Raw genomic sequence first — 20,508 nt, 5'->3', positions numbered from 1 at the left:
TTAACATCTTACAGTGCAACAAACGGCACATTACGTATTTGCTTATATGTTCAGATGTGCTAACGAAACTTACGTGGTTCCATTTAAAAAAACGTAGGTTTGTGTTAAAAAACATACTTCCGTGCATTTTTGTATGGTTTGTATTAAACAATTACACTAGCCCCTCTCCTCATGTTCGGTCTGTGGAATCGGTTCGTCAGTATTTGATGTGGTTTACGAAATATATTCAGCGGTAACGTTAGGTGACTCCATCTATATATATATCAATTGATGACATTCATCTTTACAAATTTCCTTTTTCTGGCGGACACACGTCCAGGTCGTCCGCTTATAGCGACCTCTCAAAACTCTGGCAGCTCCCTCTCTACGTCCACCACTGCTGGCGGCTCACCTCTATCCAACTGTCCAACGCTACATGCTGTTCCCATCCAACTGCCCAACACTCAATAGCGAATATTCCAACAATGCCAACCAGGCACAGACTGCACACAGCACAGTCAGTGATTTTCATACAGAGCGCTACGTGGCGTTACCAACATAAAAACCTGAACGGACTACTTACAATGTTCAGGTGCCACCAAATAATTATGGAAACAGAAATGTGTGGCAGGCAGGCCAGTCAGTCATTTATGTCACAACGGTGTAAAGGAACGCCTAGTAAACACCGTGCGCGCTTTTGTATTATTGTAGTGAATTGTATTGTATGGAACTGCGGACCTAGAGAAAACGGAGAGGCATCGTCTCAACCGTAGCCCTCAATGGTTCACAACCCAACAACAGGCGACAGCAGTCTACTCACCCCACCGCTGCCCCACACAGAACCCACTGTTACAGTGCGGTTCGGCTCCAGTGGATCTCCCCGGGAACGTCTCACACCAGACGAGTGTAGCCCCAAACGTCTGCATGGCAGAGTAATTACGGTGCACTGCTTTTTTACACTTTGTGTATGTCATACTATCGCCATCTGATACGAGCATATCGATATCCCATGACTTCCAGTGTAGTTTCCACGTTGTTGCTAGATAAAACTGAAATCGCTATAACTCCCCTTTCCACCACGAAAGGCAATGTATCCAGGAACTCGTACACCAACCCGCGACTCACCGCTGTCCATGTGGAAGCAAACAGCCACTTCCAACAGTGCGGTCGTATTAACAGTCAACACGTCCGCCTCGAAACTCCTAGCGGACCCAACTGCCGAAGCTAGCCCCTTGGACGCTGCATTGAGCCGACAGCAAGGTGACACCCACAAATCCCATTACTGCAGAGGGCGCTGAGCCAATCTCCTAGCTGTAGCTCATGTGTGAGCCTTTATGCCCGCCAAGCACATATTCTCTGTCCCGTAGTAACAAGCCCAAGCAGTAGTTACCAGGCAAACGGCCAAATACATACACTAGAGAGATTAGCATCGATAACGACTTCCGCACAGCTCAGTTCTCCGCCCCCACCCTCTTTAAGGTGAAACAGGGTGTTGGGGAGGAGGGGGGGAGGAAGATTTGAAAACCACAACTTAGAGTTCAACAGATCTCCCAGCATCCTGGTCAGCAGATGCAACGTTAAGCTGACTTAAGTGTTAATACCCTACTGGCCATTAAAACTGCTACACCACGAAGATCACATGCTACAGACGTGTAATTTAACTGACAGGAAGAAGGTGCTGTGATATGCAAATGATTAGCTTTTCAAAGCATTCCCACGAGATTGGCGCCGGTGGCGACACCTACAACGTGCTGACATGAGGAAAGTTTACAACAGATTTCCCATTGACAAACAGCAGTTGACCGGCGTTGCCTGGTGAATCGTTGTTGTGATGCCTCGTGTAAGGAGGAGAAATGCGTACCATCACGTTTCCGACTTTGATAAAGGTCGGATTGTAGCCTACCGCGATTGCGGTTTATCGTATCGCGACATTGCTGCTCGCGTTGGTCGAGATGCAATGACTGTTAGCAGAATATGGAATCGGTGGGTTCAGGAGGGTAATACAGAACGCCGTGCTGTATCCCAACGGCCTCGTATCACTAGCAGTCGAGATGACAGGCATCTTATCCGCATGGTTGTAACGGATCGTGCAGCCACGTCTCGATCCCTGAGTCAACAGATGGGGACGTTTGCAAGATAACAACCATCTGCACGAACAGTTCGACGACGTTTGCAGCAGCATCAACTATCAGCTCGGAGACCATGGCTGCGGTTACCCTTGACGCTGCAGCACAGACAGGAGCGCCTGCGATGGTGTACTCAACGACGAACCTGGGTGTACGAATGGCAGAACGTCATTTTGTCGGATAAATCCAGGTTCTATTTATAGCATCATGATGGTAGCATCCGTGTTTAGCGAAATCGTGGTGAACGCACATTGGAAGCGTGTATTCGTCATCGCCATACTGGCGTATCACCCGGCGTGATGGTATGGGTTACCATTGGTTACACGTCTCGGTCACCTCTTGTTCGCATTTACGGCACTTTGAACAGTGGACGTTACATTTCAGATGTGTTACGACCCGTGGCTCTATCCTTCATTCTATCCCTGCGAAACCCTACATTTCAGCAGGATAATACACGACCGCGTGTTGCAGGTCCTGTACGGGCCTTTCTGGATACTGAAAATGTTCGACTGCTGCCCTGGCCAGCACATTCTCCAGATCTCTCACCAACTGAAAACGTCTGGTCAATGGTGGCCGAGCAACGGGCTCGTCACAGTACAGCAGACACTACTCTTGATTATCTGGGTATCGTGTTGAAGCTGCATGGGCAGCTGTAACTGTACACGCCATCCAAACTCTGTTTGACTCAATGCCCAGGCGTATCAAGGTCGTTATTATGGCCAGAGGTGGTTGTTCTGGGAACTGATTTCTCAGGATCTATGCACCCAAATTGCGTGAAAATGTAATCACATATCAGTTGTAGTATAATACATTTGTCCAATGAATACCCGTTTCTCATCTGCATTTCTTCTTGGTGTAGCAATTTTAATGGCCATTAGTGTAGAACAAAAATGCGGCTCAGTTACCAGTTATTTCGTATTTATTACACGACCGGTTTCTAAGCCCATAGAGTCAGGTTTGGTGCCCCCTAATAACTATGGAAACACATATGTGTGGCACGTGTCCTAGTCAGTCCTGAGGGGAGACGTACAGGCCAAATAAACGCACAAACCGGGGTGCCCTACTCGACAGCCAATACGGAAACGTTGTTCTCAGTTGGGGATGCTAGCAGGATCAAAAATTTTGACTTAAGTGCCACAGGGCCCATGAGCCAGGTTGTTATTGTTTCCTGTGTGATGAACTCTGCACGTTATCGTGCGTATAGATGGATGTCCAGTGCCTCCACCGCATGAAATTACTATTTGTTCTCAGTGCCTGACAAGGACTTCGCAGCACAGAAAATCAGTTTCTTACCCCTTCATAGCCATTATATCATAATTAACACATCGGTCTGTAATGTAAACTTATAGTCGAAATTGAGGATGGGCAACACAGGTGCATTCATTAAGGCCATTTTAAAGCATAAAACATGGAGTACAAGGTTGAGTAGAAAGTCAGCCAACTTCCTAGCCGTTGCTCAAGGCGAGTCTTTATGCTCACGAATTGGTATGTTGCTGCCCTCTAGCAGAACGCCCCAGTCGCAGTTAACAGGCAACAGGCCAAAGACGTTATGCTATAAAGGCTTGCACAGATAACGTCTTTCGCACGGCTCAGGATAAATATATAGAAGAACCACTTCCAAAATCCAATGGCAGTAATCGATGACAGGTTCCCGAGCCATTATACCTTCTACACGTAATTCCCACAAAATCAGTCACAATTTAACACATAAAATTTTTCAAAATTGTAACACAGGAGCTATAACCGTTATAATGGAAAACACAACCAGAGCCTGAGAGCTCTTGAACAATATAGTTAAGCTTGGCAAATCAGATAATAACATATTAGCTTAGATCAGTCTATCGACAACTATCGATGGAGACACACTCCGCTATGGTAGAGACGACAACTGAAAGAGTTTTGTTTTAAAATGTTTTTTCAACTGATTTAATTTTCTTTGGTGCTGTATTCGCAGAGCAGTGAACGAAGTAGGCAACTTCAGACTTTTTACGCGCAACTCCCATCGAACTGCCACTAGTCCGAACCTTCAGACAGTAGAATGCCCTGGCCGATGTTTCCTTACATGGAAAATACCGAGTGCTCCTAGTCCAACGAGCCAGAGAGTGGAAATACCGAAAGCATGTGTCTCAAGTTGACATAAGACAAACACGGATATCAGGCTTCACATAAAACACAAACAAAAATGTTGCTGTGAGTCCACTGTCGACAGTTTTCCGACTAGTTAGACTTAAAATCACTAAGTGAGGAACACACTCTGAGGCCTAGCTTGCTGACGGACCAAGCTTACATTGGGCATGGGAGACATGCCACACTCTCTAGCACAACGCAGTTTCATTCATTGCTAGCATACAAAGTGCACAAATATAATGGATGAAGACATGTGCCAGATGCAGACTCGAATTCGCGACCTTTGCCTTTCGCAGGCTAGTGTCTTACCGACTGAACTACCCAAGCACGACTCACGACCGGCCCTCACAGCTTCTTTGCCATCAGTACCTCGTCTCCTGCCTTCCAAACTTCACAGGAGCTCACCTGCTAACCTTATAAGACTAGCACTCCTGGAAGAAAGGTTGCTGCGGAGCATGGCTTAGCCACATACTGGGGAATGTTTCCAGAAAAATATCTTCACTCTGAAACAGAGTGTCCGCTGATATGAAACTTCCTGGCTGATGAAAAGTGTGTGCCGGACCGAGACTCAAACTCGAGACCCTCATCTTTCGCGGACAAGTGGTCTACCGACTGAGCTACCCAAGCACGACTCAGCACGGGTCGGCACGGCTTCAATTGCGCCAGTACCTCATTTCCGACGGGTCGTGAGTCTACCGGCGCAGTGGTTCAGCGTGTTCGGTCAGAGGGTTAGCTACCCTCTGTAGTAAAAAATTGAGTGACTGGATCAACGACGAACTTGGGCGGGTGTAATGGGAATTCCGCACCGAACAAATGCAACGAAAAACATGTTTTTTCTTTTTTTTAAAAAAAAAAAAGAAAAGGTAAGTCGAGCGCTTGCCCACGACAGGCAAAGGTCCCGAGTTCAAGTCTCGGTACGTCACACAGTTTTAATCTGCCAGGAAGTTTCACACTCCGCCGCAGAGTGAAAATTTCATTCTGCAATAGACGAAGAAGTCTATTGACGGTGCGTTCACGAGGCGATAAGTAGCTGAGTCAGCACATGCTTTATTTAACCTTAATCGGTTTGACCGATGTGAAACGTTCACAGTAATAATTCTGTGGCTTTATGCGAGAGCAACCGTTAGCAATTTTTCGTGAATTTGAAATCCGTTACAAAATCGGCTAAAAAATTTTCCAATTTTTTCTATATGTATATCCAATATAACTTTAACGGTAATGACCGAACACGGCTCCTGAAAAACATCTGTCATATCATAAACACGGAAGTACTTCGTGCAACAAAAACCAATGCTTTCATTAGTGAAATATCTGGCAGGTTTTTTCACTGCTGGAACGGTCAGTCTCAACTTTGGCTACTGTAGACTAGAAAGCGCTTGGTTATAAGAATTCGACTTGCCACTGTTTACTCTTTGACTCAGATTAAGAAATAACATCCTCTGTACAGGGATACACTACGAAAACTATTCGGTTTACCGAAGGGAATACAGTAGGTACCACCACAGGCCACTCTTCGAAAAATACTTCTTGCAACAATGTAGCATGGAAACAGTCTAGACGGGTCAGACAACGTACCTAACACACTGGCTCTGACGTTAATGAACATTCGAGTTACAGGTGAAAGTAAATGTACTAATAATTATGGCATTTTGCACTAAGATGGTTGATAACAGTTAATACTTAGTCCCTGGCATTTTCATGCTAGTCAGCAATTACTGTCTCGTACCGGCTCCACAGGTCACGAAGGATATACAGGATGTCCTAGGACGAGTGCTATGTATTGAGGGGTTTGACATAAACGATCGTTTGAAACAAAAAAAGGTGGTAAACTTGTGCTCGAAAGTGTATATCCTAAGAGAGGTTTTCTTGATTTCCGAAACTGTGAAACAAATCTTTTCTACAGCAAGCTCTTTGCTTTCCATATTTTGCGAGGTGGCAGTGTGACCTAAAACAAGAAAAAAGTCCAGCAAGCATGGGCTCTAAAGCGTATATCTTAACAGCTATGAGCACTTTTTCATCTTCGCAATTGTGGAACACATCTCTGCTTCTGAACAAATGATCATATCTCTTAAGGTACGCATTTTAAAATCTAACTTTACTGCTCAATTTTTTCATGTTTGGTCCATAGTACCTTATTCCACAACATGGGAAGTAAGGAGCTTGATATATACAGGATGAGAAGTATTTAAACCGACAAATTCTGGGTGGTTGTATGTGACATCAAAACAAATATTTTTCCCTAATGTAATTTTTTCCTATGAGGATTATCTGAACCGGTGGAGGCCGTATTACGCTCTTCCGTTGTTAGAGGCCGTATTACGATCTTCAGTTTCTAGAGGGCGTATTACGCTCTTCAGTTGTAGGCAACTGCTGTCCACCAGTGTAATAGTACATTGTCTCTGTTTACTAATGGAGCGATACACCTGGAGTAAGTACACTGATATGGTTGGTACGTACTACGTATTGCACCACAACGGACGAGCTGCACAGCTGGTTTATCAACAACAGTATCCTAATCGCCGCATCCCGCATGATGTGCTGCTGTGTGTCAACGTCTGCGTGAGACCGGGTCATTTAGCAGATTACCTAGACAGGGACGCCGTCGCACGGTAAGAATGCTGCAATTTGAGGAAGCTGTCTTGCAGCATGTGGAGCGGGATTCTTCATTCAGCACTCGTGCAATTGCACGTAACATGGGGAAGAATCAGACGAATGTAAGAACAGTCCTTGGAGATCAATTGTTACGTCCATTTCACTTACAGCGTGTCCACAACCTGGAATCAGTTGATTATCCACCCAGAGCACAGTTTTCGCAGTGGTACCTGGAACAGTGTGAAATGCATCCTACATTTCCATCCTCTGTATTGTTTACCGATGCAGCAAGCTCGGGCGTGATGGAGTCTTCAACATGCACAACATGCCACAGTTACTAGCGCTCATCAAGTGCGGTTCTCCGTTAATGTGTTGGTCGGTGTTGTTGAGGACTATCTAATTGGACCGTATCTGCTACCTAGGCCATAAAATGGCAGTCAGTATCATTTTCTCGCCAGAGCATTGCCATTATTGCTGGAAGACGTCCCGCTCCCTACAAGACAACGCATGTGGTTCCAACATGACGGGGCGGCGTCACATTTCAGTCGTCGTGTGCGACGATTCCTGGACCGACGGTTCCCAGAAACGTGGACTGGAAGAGGTGGTCCTGTACCATGGCCTGCTCGATCCCCAGATATGTCCCCTCTAGACTTTTTGTGTGGAGAGATATGCACAACCTTGTTTACGCAACTCCTCTTCCATCAGAAGAGGATCTGGATGCTCGAATAGTAGCAGCAGCAGGAACAATTCAGGATACTCCTGGGGGTTTTGCCCGTGTCAGACAGAACATGATCAGACGGTGTAACCTTTGTTTACGTGTCAATGGAGGCATTTTTGAAAATCTACTGTAATTGAAATTGGGTTGTGTTAATGGTCATAAAAAATGGATAAGTGTTTGTTGGTTTAATTAATTTGCCGCCAGAGAAATCTTCCTCTGCCGGTTTAAATACTCCCCATAGGAAAAAAATGATATTAGGGAAAAATATTTCTTTTGATGTCCCCTACAACCTCCCAGAGTTTGTCGGTTTAAATACTTCTCACCCTGTATAAGACTTTTGTTTGACAGTATCGAAGATGAAGAAGTGCTCATAACTCTTAAGGTATGCATTTTGCATACTGACTATTCCTCTCGGGACATTCTGTACACGTATTTTATGTTTTGACTATGTTATTGTATGCTATTTTGTACAGTGGGTGTGTCATACTGGGTACAATTTATTAATTGTACTTGGCCCATTTTCTTAATTTCAGTGTTATAGACGGACACGTCTGAACGTCTGACTGAAACCAGTAACCAGAATAAATCTATGTTAGATGTGATCTACATTCATGGTCATAAATTAAGGATAATGCTGATGCATGGTGAAACAACGCTCTGGTGGGCGGTTTTCGGGTGTAAATCACCTCGGGGTATGACCATGCGGTGCATTTGACTGCGTTCGTCGCACGGTGGTGCTGGCAGCAGTCCACATACGCAGAGGTGTGTTGGTACATGTCAGAGTACGGTGCAGCGAGTAAGTGTGCAGACATTTTCAGACGTGCTGTGTGTTGAAAATGGCTCAAAGAACATATATTGATGATGATATGAGGGGTAGAACACTAGGGCGTCTGGAGGCTGGTCAAACACAGCAGGTCGTAGCACGGGCCCTCCTTGTGTCACAAAATGTGATCTCTAGATTATGGAAACGATTCCAGCTGACAGGAGACGTGTCCAGGCGCTACAGTACGGGACGTCAACAGTGTACAACACCACAAGAAAACCGATATCTCATCGTTAGGGCCCGCAGACGGCCACGGAGTACTGCAGGTAGCCTTGCTCGGGACCTTAACGCAGCCACTGGAACAGTTGTCTCCAGACACACAGTCTACAGACGACTGAACAGACATGGGTTATTCGCGCGGAGACCTGCAAGGTGCATTCCACTGACCCCTGGTCACAAGAGAGCTCGTGAAGCCTGGTGTCGAGATCACAGTACATGGTCATTGGAACAGTAGTCCCAGGTTATGTTCACGGACGAGTCCAGGTGTAGTCTGTACGGTGATTCTTATCGGTTTCTTGATGTGGCGTGAACCAGGAACCAGATACCAACCCCTTAATGTTCTTGAAAGGGACATGTATGGAGGTCGTGGTTTGATGGTATTGAGTGGGATTATGATTGGTGCACGTACACCCTGCATGTATTTGACAGAGGAACTGTAACAGGTCAGGTGTATCGGGACGTCATTTTGCACCAGTATGTCCGCTTTTTCAGGGGTGCAGTGGGTCCCACCTTCCTCCTGATGGATGAAAATGCACGGCCCCACCGAGCTGCCATCGTGGAGGAGTACCTTGAAACAGAAGATATCAGGCGAATGGAGTGGCCTGTCTGTTCTCCAGACCTAAACCCAATCGAGCACGTCTGGGATGCTCTCGGTCGACGTATCGCTGCCCGTCTTCAAACTACTACGACACTTCAGGAGCTCCGACAGGCACTAATGGAATAATGGGAGGCTATACCCCAGAAGCTGCTCGAGAAGCTGCTTGACTACCAGATCCAGAGTATGCCAACCCATTGTGCGGCCTGTGTATGTGTGCATGGTGTTCATATCTCATATTGATGTCGGGGTACATGTGCAGGAAACAGTGGCGTTTTGTAGAACATGAGATTTGGGACGGTTTTCTGAATTTATCAACAATACCGCCGACTTACAGATCTGCGTCGTGTGTGTTCGCTATTTGCCTATGCTATTAGCGCCAGTTTTGTGTAGTTCCACGCTGCGTGGCACGACATTCTGCAATTATCCTTAATTTATGAGCATGAGTGTAGATTGACTGTTGTTGTGTTTCGTTAGATGCACTGTTTTCTTACATGTGTGTTCTCGTGGTTTTCACTTTGCAAGATCATAAATTAACTTTTAATAATCTCGGTTACTAGTAATTTATTCTTATTTTTATATTTCTTCAGGTATATTTTGTCAGGTATATTTGTCTACAGGCCTCAGCAGGAATACTTGAACCTTTAGAGACCAGTCTCGAACACTACACTAATAATTCAGTGTCGTGACGCTACGGAGACTGGCAAGATGGGAACCTGCGACCTGGAACAATAGCAGATTTTTCTCCTTACGAATGCATGATTTATCTGTTCTACTTTCTGTTGCCTATAGGTCGTCCAGAGTCCTCATCAGTGTAATTAAGTTTCATAGTTCGGATTAACTGTACTCTTTCCTGCCTCGTCAGTTTTTCCATGTATTAAGTACCCTCATGTAATAAATTTTCCCACGACTACCCCGCGAGTATTCTTCACGAAAGTACCTAAAACAGACATAATTCCTTCTCGTGTGCTTAAACGGAATAACTTATTATGAAATTAGATTGTATCTCAAAGGTGTAACAGAAGAGGGTATTTCAGCCGTCGGTATACTTTTCAGCCACACAGTGTGCCGTCACGAATTATGAATGGCATTACACCAACAGACATCGTCCACTGTCTGATAGCAATTTATCAATGATTCTCTACCTTCGAACGGAACAAAACACCCGAGTTACGACTGAAAAATATTGTCCTGTAGAAGGTGGTGATTCGTCCATTTTAGATAATATTTTCTCGCTATTATCATTGAATAATAACTAAAAATAATCCGTTACTTCAACGTAATTTTTCTTGACATCTCTGGACACTGCAGAGCTGTACGGCAACCGATCTACCAATGGGCTCAGTATGTATGAACCACTCTATTTTAAACGGAATGTGTCATTTGTTCAGTGTGTGGAATATGAGTTTGATCTTTTTTTGAGTCGAATTGTTACTCAGTGACGATGAGAACTCAACGCGAGAATTGTTTCCTATGGAACAGTGACTTCACTCAACTATATCAGTGCAGATTTACAAACTAGAGTGCAGTACGGAGTAAAACAGAGGAACGTAGAAAGAGAAGCAGATAAAGAAGGTTAACTACATGGTAAGAAAAACAGATACACAAAATGACCGAAACATTATGACCATCTGCTTAATAAGATGTTCGTTAACGAACTACAACAGCGATTTTGCTTTCTACTTGTATCCCTTCGACAGGTGCTTCGCACTATAGACTGCGCTTACAATCTAACTTTATTTAACTTTCTCCTCTTGAGGCTGCACACGCTGGTAGGAAGATCAGTGTTCGGGTCTCAGAAAATATTTCCTGGTCCCACCTAAGGTTCGTCTCCTCTCTGGGCTCGGTGCACTGTCTTTGTACGTCTTGTTCTCATGATGTATTTCTTCAGTTAGTTAAACTGTCGGTCAGAGAGTCCGCTTTTCTCATTTTCTTCCAAGAAAAGTAGGACATTGGTTTTAGTTCGAGAGTGATAACATTTTGTGGAACTGAAGGTATTGAGTACCTGCTTTGTTATTAACACTACCATACGAAAAGCTATCAGCAGGTCACAATAGATTGCTACAGAATAGTACACTGGATACCTCAAAGCAACAGGAAGAACTGTGTCATATTGCAAGAACCATCCTCAGCAGGGATAGTTTAACCTTTGGAGATCAGTGTCGAACATTACACTAATAATTCAGTGTCGTGATGCTACGGAGACTGGCAAGATTGGATCCTGTGACCTGGAGCAATGGCAGATTTTTCTCTTACGAATGTATGATTATCTGACGTCTGACGATTACCTGAGAAAGCTTGGGGTTAGTCTAGTAACTGTTCACGATGCTCGCACATCATATAACTTGTCCAGAAGGAGCGCTGAAGATTTTCTTTCAAGGGCGATCATCGTAAGGAAACATCGAAATACGTGGTGTGGCTGTGGAAAACAATGTCGGCAGTGATGTAATGAGAGGTTCATTCTAGATCATTGATAAGCGTACCACTAACAACACCAATGAAAACAGAAAATCGTATTTGAAGCCGAAAATGTGAGAAACCGCACGGCCGTCTAGTGAACACCGTTCTGTAGCAGGAAAAGAAGTACAGACTGGAGTGGCACGCAGTGTTTGCCATCAGGAAACTAACACAGCATAGCATGTGTTGCCTCAGAGGGCAAATCCCACGAAATAAGTCATTGTTGAACAAGAAGTTATTAGATCAGAACTAGTCTTATTTCTAAGTCTGTAGCAATGACGACACTAGAATTATACAAACCGAGACATCTGTTTATTTCCCTCTCTTGGTGGTCCGTCACCTAGTTAATCATAGGGACCAGTTTTTACATTATATTTTTTAAACAACTTCTACCAAAAATATACATTTTTTTATGTCGTGTCATAAAGCGTCTAAAATACACTTGTAACCTAGTTGCCAGCAGGAGGACGAACTAGACGCTCTAAGAACTAGCTGTAAGTTAACTGTTACTATTTTTTCGACAAACTACTCCATAAACCACCCTCCACTAAATATTAAAAAAAATCCATTAATAATAATAATAATAATAATAACAACAATAATTAGCGAGTGCTAGAAAAATTTGAGGAAGAAGAAATGTACGGAAGATTTATAGGTTGACTCTTACAAGGAAGATGACAGTAACCAGCCACTTTTTACAATGCTATTTATTTATTTAAATAGCGCCGTTACAGGTTTGAAACCGAGAGGTTAATCTTCAGACGGCTAGTTCATGTTAAGATGCATATTGCATTAGCTTTCACTTTCTGCTTTCCCTGTATTTTATACACAGCCGCATGGTCAAAATGTCAGTTATAGAAAAAATAACGTAAACGAGATTACAAAGGAAAAGGAAAATAATACGTTAATTTGTCATTACTACAAATAATAGGTGGAAGTGGAAATAAGTACTACAATAGCTTCATGAGTGTTTCAATCGAATCTCCGTAGCTAAAGCACTGTACATCAAGTTCCCTATTCGCACTAGCTTCAGGAAGCTTCTGAATTAGAAAGGAAGTCGAGACTGTGAAGGAGTATTTGGAGTTTCTTTACCTATGCGCTAAGCCTTGGGTCAAAAGACAGCTTAGTTTCGGAAATGAATAAAAGCTGACGGCTATATAATCTATTTCCTTTTATTCATATTCTGATGCGGAGCCGCTTCCTTTCATCGCACCTCTCAAACTACATGACGTTAAAAGCTGGACTACGGGACAACCGAAATCCTGTAAGCAGAAATAATTACGTGCTCATAAACAGAATTTCCACCTATATGTACTTCAGCGATTACATGCATGAGACATTAAATTATCAAATTTACGTAAATGCTCGAGACATTTGGCTCTTATGAACAAAATTGTGAAAACTGGGCAACGAAGATTCGGTTTCTTCAGGAAGCAATACTAAAGGTCATAGAGGAATACGGCGCCATCTTACGAGTGTATAGGCAGAAGCTGGCGACAGAGAATCTCTGTGTGGCGTGAGTGAAGAGCGCAGTTTTGCTGCGTTTCTCAAGTGTATCTGACACTGTGCAGTCCTAAAGCACCGACTGCTCGCCGACCAGTGTAGCGCCCCGAACCGGCATCGAGAAGACGCTGACCCGCGGTCCTGTGGTCTCCAGCGAGACAGAGTTCAGCGTCCCCTGTCAACGCTGATTTAACCAGCCGCCCATCGCTGGTTGGCCCAGTTCGGTCGCAGACTTCTTGAGCATCAGCACTGCGTATCAGGAAGATACGAGTGTTGTGCGAGTAGTAATAGACTGTCAAAGTACTTGTATGTAGGAGGCCCAGGAAGTACAGGAATCAAGAGAATTTAAGTTAACTTTATTCTATTTTTAAAAATAAAGAGTTCAATTAATCTTCAGGTGACTTGTACATATGATTTTGCATTTCTGCTACCGGTTACTACCGGTTACCGACTGACTCCCACAGTAGCTGACACAACCGACACATTATCAACTGACGCATCGCAAATAGTGCTTGGGGTCAAGCTACCTAATCAGATTGTGAGGAAAGGGGCACCAGCTACCAGACAAAGAAAAGTAGGCCACATAAAGTGATGGACAAAGAAAAGGTAGCCACATAAAGCAAATTAGATATTTGTGCCGCAAAGGTAATCGCATCCTCATTAAAGAGTGTATTATGTATTTGTGGCAAGAGAAAAGGGACGTTCTGCCCCCGGAAGAGTGGACATATTGCTTTCCCCCAAATGTTAGAGGTAGGTTCCAAACGGTTCAAGCGGACTCCAACACTGAATTTACATACTATGTAACAGGACTTAGTCCGTGCCGTTATTACTACGTGGCATCCAGAGAACAGAGCACTGGAACACCTGAACACATCAAACTGTAATATTCAGTTTATGAGCTCCTGATGTCAGGGAGGCAGCAGCTTCAGATAGGAGGTGTTATTTCGCTTGTTTGGTGAAATGATTTTAATCTTCTCACAAAATGGTTCAAATGGCTCTGAGCACTATGGGACTCAACATCTGTGGTCATAAGTCCCCTAGAAATTAGAACTACTTAAACCTAACTAACCTAAGGACATCACACACATCCATGCCCGAGGCAGGATTCGAACCTGCGACCGTAGCAGTCGCGCGGTTCCTGACTGAGCGCCTAGAACCGCTAGACCACCGCGGCCGGCCAATCTTCTCACAGACAGCCAAAACAGAACACGCTGACTATGGCAGAAGCACGCGTTGCCCAAGCTAGGATAATCCAAGAGAACGCTTAAAACAAAACTTACGTGTCACAGCCTTAATTCCTTTCGACCCCATACACTAGTCTCTTTATTCGACAACGCAAATGTATCCTGTAGCGTTTGCCTTTATCAAGAGATGGCTTACTTGTGTCCTGACAGGAAAGAAAATTTAATCGGTAGTATCTGGCGAGCCAACGGCCGTGCCGCAGTAGTAACACCGGTTCCCGTCAGATCACCGAAGTTAAGCGCTGTCGGGCTGGGCTAGCACTTGGATGGGTGACCATCCGGTCTGCCGAGCGCTGTTTGCAAGCGGGGTGCACTCAGCCCTTGTGAGGCAAACTGATGAGCTACTTGATTGAGAAGTGGCGGTTCCGGTCTCGGAAACTGACATACGGCCGGGAGAGCGGTGTGCTGATCACATGCCCATCCATATCTGCATCCAGTGCCGCCTATGGACTGAGGATGAGACGGCGGACGGTCGGTACCGATGGGACTTCATGGCCTGTTCTGAAGGAGTTTAGTTTTTTTAATATTTGGCGGACGTTACACAACCCGAATCACTCACACTATCGTGACATTCCGTTTCGCTCAATATTACCGTTTGTAGTTTCATGTCGATTGCTTCAATTGTTGTCCAATTTATAAGGCATTAGGAAACTGAAGAAATCATGATGTTTTATTATCACCTACCTTTGTTTCGCTGATTCGATATTTGGTCACGCTGTGTCTCAAAAAGGCATTCATCTGTTCCAAGTTAATTAGCGTGATCTGCGACCGGTATCTTAAGACAGCCATTTAGCAGGAGAGACAGAAATAAATTCGAAGCACAATCTTTTATGTGCAGCCAATATTGCGACGACGTTAACACAGCGGTGGACTAACGATCGCCGCACAAGTCCCGCGCTCCGCGTATTTTCGTTCGTTCCTTCCCTTTTTTGGCCGCCCTCTTCGTACCGACTCCCTTCACTTCTTCGCGCCGGGTGTAAAAGTTGCAGGCTGGCTAGCGAACAAGCGGCCAGCCTCGTTAGGGGAGAGATTCACACTGGCGTTGTTATATATGAGTGTTATTACTCGCGGCCAAGTATGCAGACGACAGCGCCCTCCCCGAACTTGGGAGGCCAAAAACAGAGGCAAGCAACGCCGCCGCCGCCGGCCAGCGCCGCCCGCGCCCCCCGCCCGCCGCTACAACTTTTTAATTAAGGCGAGGGAATGAGTTAAAGAAGCATTCCACACATTGTTGTGCCCCTCGGCCCGCCTCGGCTCTGCTCGCCTCCGCCGGAGCCCGGCCGCTGCCGCGGTCGCCGCCGCCACCGACCCAGAAAAATAATATTGCAGTAACGGCGGCGGCGGCGGCGGCGGCGGCGGCGGCAGCAGCAGCGGTCCGAGCACGGAGCCCTGCGGAACCGGCCAAGGAGCCGCAAATCGCATCGCGGCTGGCCGCGCATCCGACTGCAGCCTCTGGTTTTGAAGTAAAATACAGAGAGCGAAAGGCTATTTACAATTTCTACAGAAAGCAGATGGCAGTTATAAGAGTCGAGGCCTATGAAAGGGAAGCAGTGGTTGGGAAGGGAGTGAGACAGGGTTGTAGTCTATCCCCGATGTTATTCAATCTGTATATACAGCAAGCAATAAAGGAAACAAAAGAAAAGTTCGGAGCAGGTATTAAAATCCATGGAGAAGAAATAAAAACTTTGAGGTTCGCCGATGACGTAAATCTGTCAGAGACAGCAAAGGACTTGGAAGAGCAGTTGAAGGGAATGGACAGTGTCTTGAAAGGAGGTAATAAGATGAACATCAACAAAAGCAAAACGAGGATAATGGAATGTAGTCGAATTAAGTCGGGTGATGCTGAGGGAATTAGATTAGGAAATGAGGCACTTAAAGCAGTAAAGGAGTTTTGCTATTTGGGGAGCAAAATAACTCATGATGGTCGAACTAGACAGGATATAAAATGTAGACTGGCAATGGCAAGGAAAGCGTTTCTGAAGAAGAAAAATTTGTTAACATCGAGTATAGATTTAAATGTCAGGAAGTCGTTTCTGAAAGTATTTGTATGGAGTGTAGCCATGTATGGAAGTGAAACGTGGACGATAAATAGTTTAGACAAGAAGAGAATAGAAGCTTTCGAAATGTGGTGCTACAGAAGAATGCTGAAGATTAGATGGGTAGATCACATAGCTAATGAGGAGGTATTGAATAGAATTGGGGAGAAGAGGAGCTTGTGGTACAACTTGACTGGAGGAAGGGATCGGTTGGTAGGACATGTTCTGAGACATCGAGGGATCACCAGTCTAGTATTAGAGGGCCATGTGGAGGGTAAAAATCGTAGAGGGTGACCAAGAGATGAATACACTAAGCAGATTCAGAAGGATGTAGGTTGCAGTAGGTACTGGGAGATGAAGCAGCTAGCACAGGGTAGAGTAACATGGAGAGCTGCATCAAACCAGTCTCAAGACTGAAGACCACAACAACACAACGACAACAACTACACTACTGTGTGGAAAAAGTTCCAAAGAACAAAAGATGTTAAAAGCGGTGGCTCGTTTTCATTTACAGCTTACTGTCCCTTGCTGTAGTGGCTGTAATTCTGATATTTTTCCTAAACCAGCAAGGTAGAACAGGGGCCACTAATTCCACCACATCAAGTGGATTTAGTGCTCTCGTGCTCAGACTGAGCCGTGAACACTACCCAGTTTATCAATGGGGGATAACTGAATATTATTATTACTATTATCGGTACTATGCGAGCAATGATCGTGCCAGACGCGCGATATTGAATCTTTAACCTACAATTAAAGGCCCGAGACCTGCACGACCTTGTAGCAACCATTGTAGTTCTGCATAATTCTACTGTGACACTATTTCACGTAATGAAAGGAAGAATGTAAAGAGTAAAGGCCTCATTTATTTTGTAGTTGAATATTGAACCATTATACAATCGAATGGAGGTGGGGGGAGAAAGAATTAAGTTCAGCAGTCAGCCCCAAAGTATGTTCATAATAAGCCACGATAGCAGAAGAAAAGGAATTTTAGGAACGATCGCCATATTATCAACTGGATTTCAATTTACTAAAGGAAGGGGTTGCTGGCATGCAACGACCACCACCAGGAATCAGCCAAAGACTGAGAAAGACCGCTAGGTAGCCTCCTGTTCAAAAATGGTTCAAATGGCTTTGAGCACTATGGGACTTAACTTCTGAGGTCATTAGTCCCCTAGAACTTAGAACTACTTAAACCTAACGAACCTAAGGACATCACACACTCCCATGCCCGAGTCAGGATTCGAACCTGCGACCGTAGCAGTCGCGCGGTTCCAGACCGTAGCGCCTAGAACCGTTCAGCCACTCCGGCCGGCGTAGCCTCCGGTACTAAAGGAATAAAACCAGCAAGATGCGAAACTATTCATACAGGCGATACTAGATAACTTTGGCTCGCGGTCCGACTACGTTAACGAAATATGAAGGGGCACCAGGCGCTCACCACCTGGCGTAGGACAAAGGACACAAGTTTTCAATCTAGGAAGACCTAAATTCTGAGTCAAATTTTGCACGGGAGAACTGAAAAAGCTACAGCCAGACGAAGTGGAAAAGTGAGCATGAAAGCATACACTTCAGTGCCGAACTGCAAGTTACTATGATTAACCAACACATGGCGCACATTATGCTCAACTGTACAAGGTAAACCTACAGTCTTATAACACGGAAAAATTGCGTATATCGTAATTTAAGGAACGCACATCAGTAAAATGACCTATAAGGTTCCCTCTGGCCCACAGGGCGCGAAGCTACAGTGCACATCGGCGCACATGCTTACTGAAACTCCATCTTCAGGAAGCAGCACCTCCAGTCTAAGGCACGGTCACACAAGGACTGACTTACTGCCCCTTTGTCCACTATCCACCCACGGAGGGCGGTTGGCGCCTACCCGCGAAAAACGGGCGCGCACCTGAACTGGCCAATTAGAGGGCCGGAATCTCACAGGGAGGCGACCTCGCGATGTTAAAATAGAGCAGAAATAGCAGTTACAAGGTTGGTAAGGCAGGTTGGAAAACTGAGAACAGGAGAAACTTTGACCACTACTGAATGTTCAGACGACACCACGTGCTACCCTGGCGATCGGAAAAAGGATGGGAAACGGGAAGCCATCATGGCTGATAGGAAGACTGCTGTTCTCACCCATAAATAAAGAAAATTCATAGCGCCAAGCTCCTTTCACAGATCATTGTGGGACAAACTGTAAACATCGTCAAATAAATTAGACAACCCATAAAAATTATTAACAGGGCCGAAATTATTATATTACCGAGTACCAGAATGCTGGGATTAGAAATATGAAATACGAGCACTGAATGGTGAATGAACTGCACGTCTTTCAATGTGATCACACTGAACTTTATTGCACCGATCAGAGACATGAAGCTACACAAATGATTAGCATCACAGATCTGTAGATGCACAGTGGCTGTTTAAATTCAGTACAGAATAGTGCCACCATGTGCTGCAATCAGAGCCTGAATATGCTGCTGGTGAATAGCTCGCCACATGGTTTGTAGGTGCGTGAACAAAGCGTCAAATGTGGCTGCAGGAGGGCTTGAAAGAACAAGTTGCCGACTACGTGTATTAAAGACATCGACATGTCAGGCGAACGGGCAGTGGTTTTGTTATCAACGTTGCAGTTATCAACCACGGTCCGTACTAGTATCGCTTAACCAGCGAGTCGAGACCAGCGCGGCTAGCACCGCTCCGGGTCTTGCAACAAGTCTCTAGCGCGTGCTGAGTCACTCTTGCTCGGGACGTCAAGTAGGAAAGTAGTATAGCCTTTAGCTGATAGGAAGCAACCTCTAACAAGGCGCTTAGTTAAAGTATGGCCTATAAGATGCCTCTGTAGCTCTCTGTTTGTAATTATATTCATCCTGACTATGAAGAATCCTGTACCACCAGTTAAGTACAATATATTATTTCATTCCAATGACTTCTAATTATTTAGGTCGTTGCAGCCCAGACCATGCAGCCATGTCCTTATCGAGTTCACTGACAAACCTCATGTATATGCAAAGAAGAGATCTGTATGTTTCTACTTAGCACTGGCCACCAGTCATTCAAACTGGCGACGATTCGTATTCGTCATCATGGCAGTGGTCCCTTTCATTCCTCGAATGCTTACACATTCCTATCCACATGCGGACGATCTTGTCCTGCTGAAATATGGAATGTGGAACGGCCTGTAGGAGGGGCAGTGTCTCGGGCTGAAAAACCTGCCAGACGTAGCACTAGCTGTTTAGCTTGCCATCAAGCCGTCGGCTTTCACACGCCCATTGCAGTTGCGGCGTCGTCGATTTCAGTCAATGGAAGCCGAAGCAATGGAAAGCGAGCCACAAGTCCATACCCCAGAAGACGGCGTCAAACTGTCGACGCAGACATGTCCACACCCGTTGCAGTGCGCCAGCACTGTGATCGAAGCTGTGGATGAGATGGCGAACATCTTGCTTTATGGTCATGCTATGTCGTCCAACAGCCTGTGTATGGACTGTACACGGGTGCGGCTGGTCCCGGCGAAGGTTCGGGTCCTCCCTCGAGCATGGGTGGGTGTGTTTGTCTTTAGGATAATTTAGGTTAAGTAGTATCTCTCTTCATTGGTTCCACATACGCCTCACTGTTGAAGTAGCGTGCCCTGTACGAGCCGCTGTGTCACGGAACGACTGACTCGCCTCCCAGAGACCAATTTCTGATGCATTCACACGCCGATGTTCCACTGCGAGTCAGTGTGACATCTTGTTATAAGTTTCCTCTTCGTATGACGGCTCTGCACCGACTGAGCGTTGCGTGACACTGACCTGTCCGATGACACATAAGTGGGCACTGTTGGGCCTACTTGCACGCCACCTCTCTGCCATTCGGACCACTTATTAAGGTTCCGCTGTTCTACACGTCCTCTTATCGTAGCGCGTTTTAGACCATTGCTTCAGATTGTTTCGCTTTTTACAAACAGTAGTACATTTTCATACTTGCTATTACATCCAACATCCTTTGTAACCTGCCTAATGAATTCTAGCCTTTGTCTAAGAAAACAGTAAAGCTGTCATCAACTTTCACGTTGATTGGCAGTGCTTTACTGGGCATAGCCCTAACGGAGAT

General features: G+C 45.2%; 1 pseudogene; it reads left to right on the top strand.

The window, feature by feature from the left end:
* Positions 1-14,564: 14,564 nt before the first annotated feature.
* Positions 14,565-14,682, top strand: LOC124597613 (annotated as a pseudogene).
* The last annotated feature ends 5,826 nt before the right edge of the window (positions 14,683-20,508 follow it).

Source organism: Schistocerca americana, chromosome 2 (genome assembly GCF_021461395.2).
Source record: "Schistocerca americana isolate TAMUIC-IGC-003095 chromosome 2, iqSchAmer2.1, whole genome shotgun sequence".
NCBI classification, from domain to species: Eukaryota; Metazoa; Arthropoda; class Insecta; order Orthoptera; family Acrididae; genus Schistocerca; species Schistocerca americana.
Note: the sequence above shows the minus strand (reverse complement) of the source record. Positions and strands in the feature narration are given on the sequence as shown.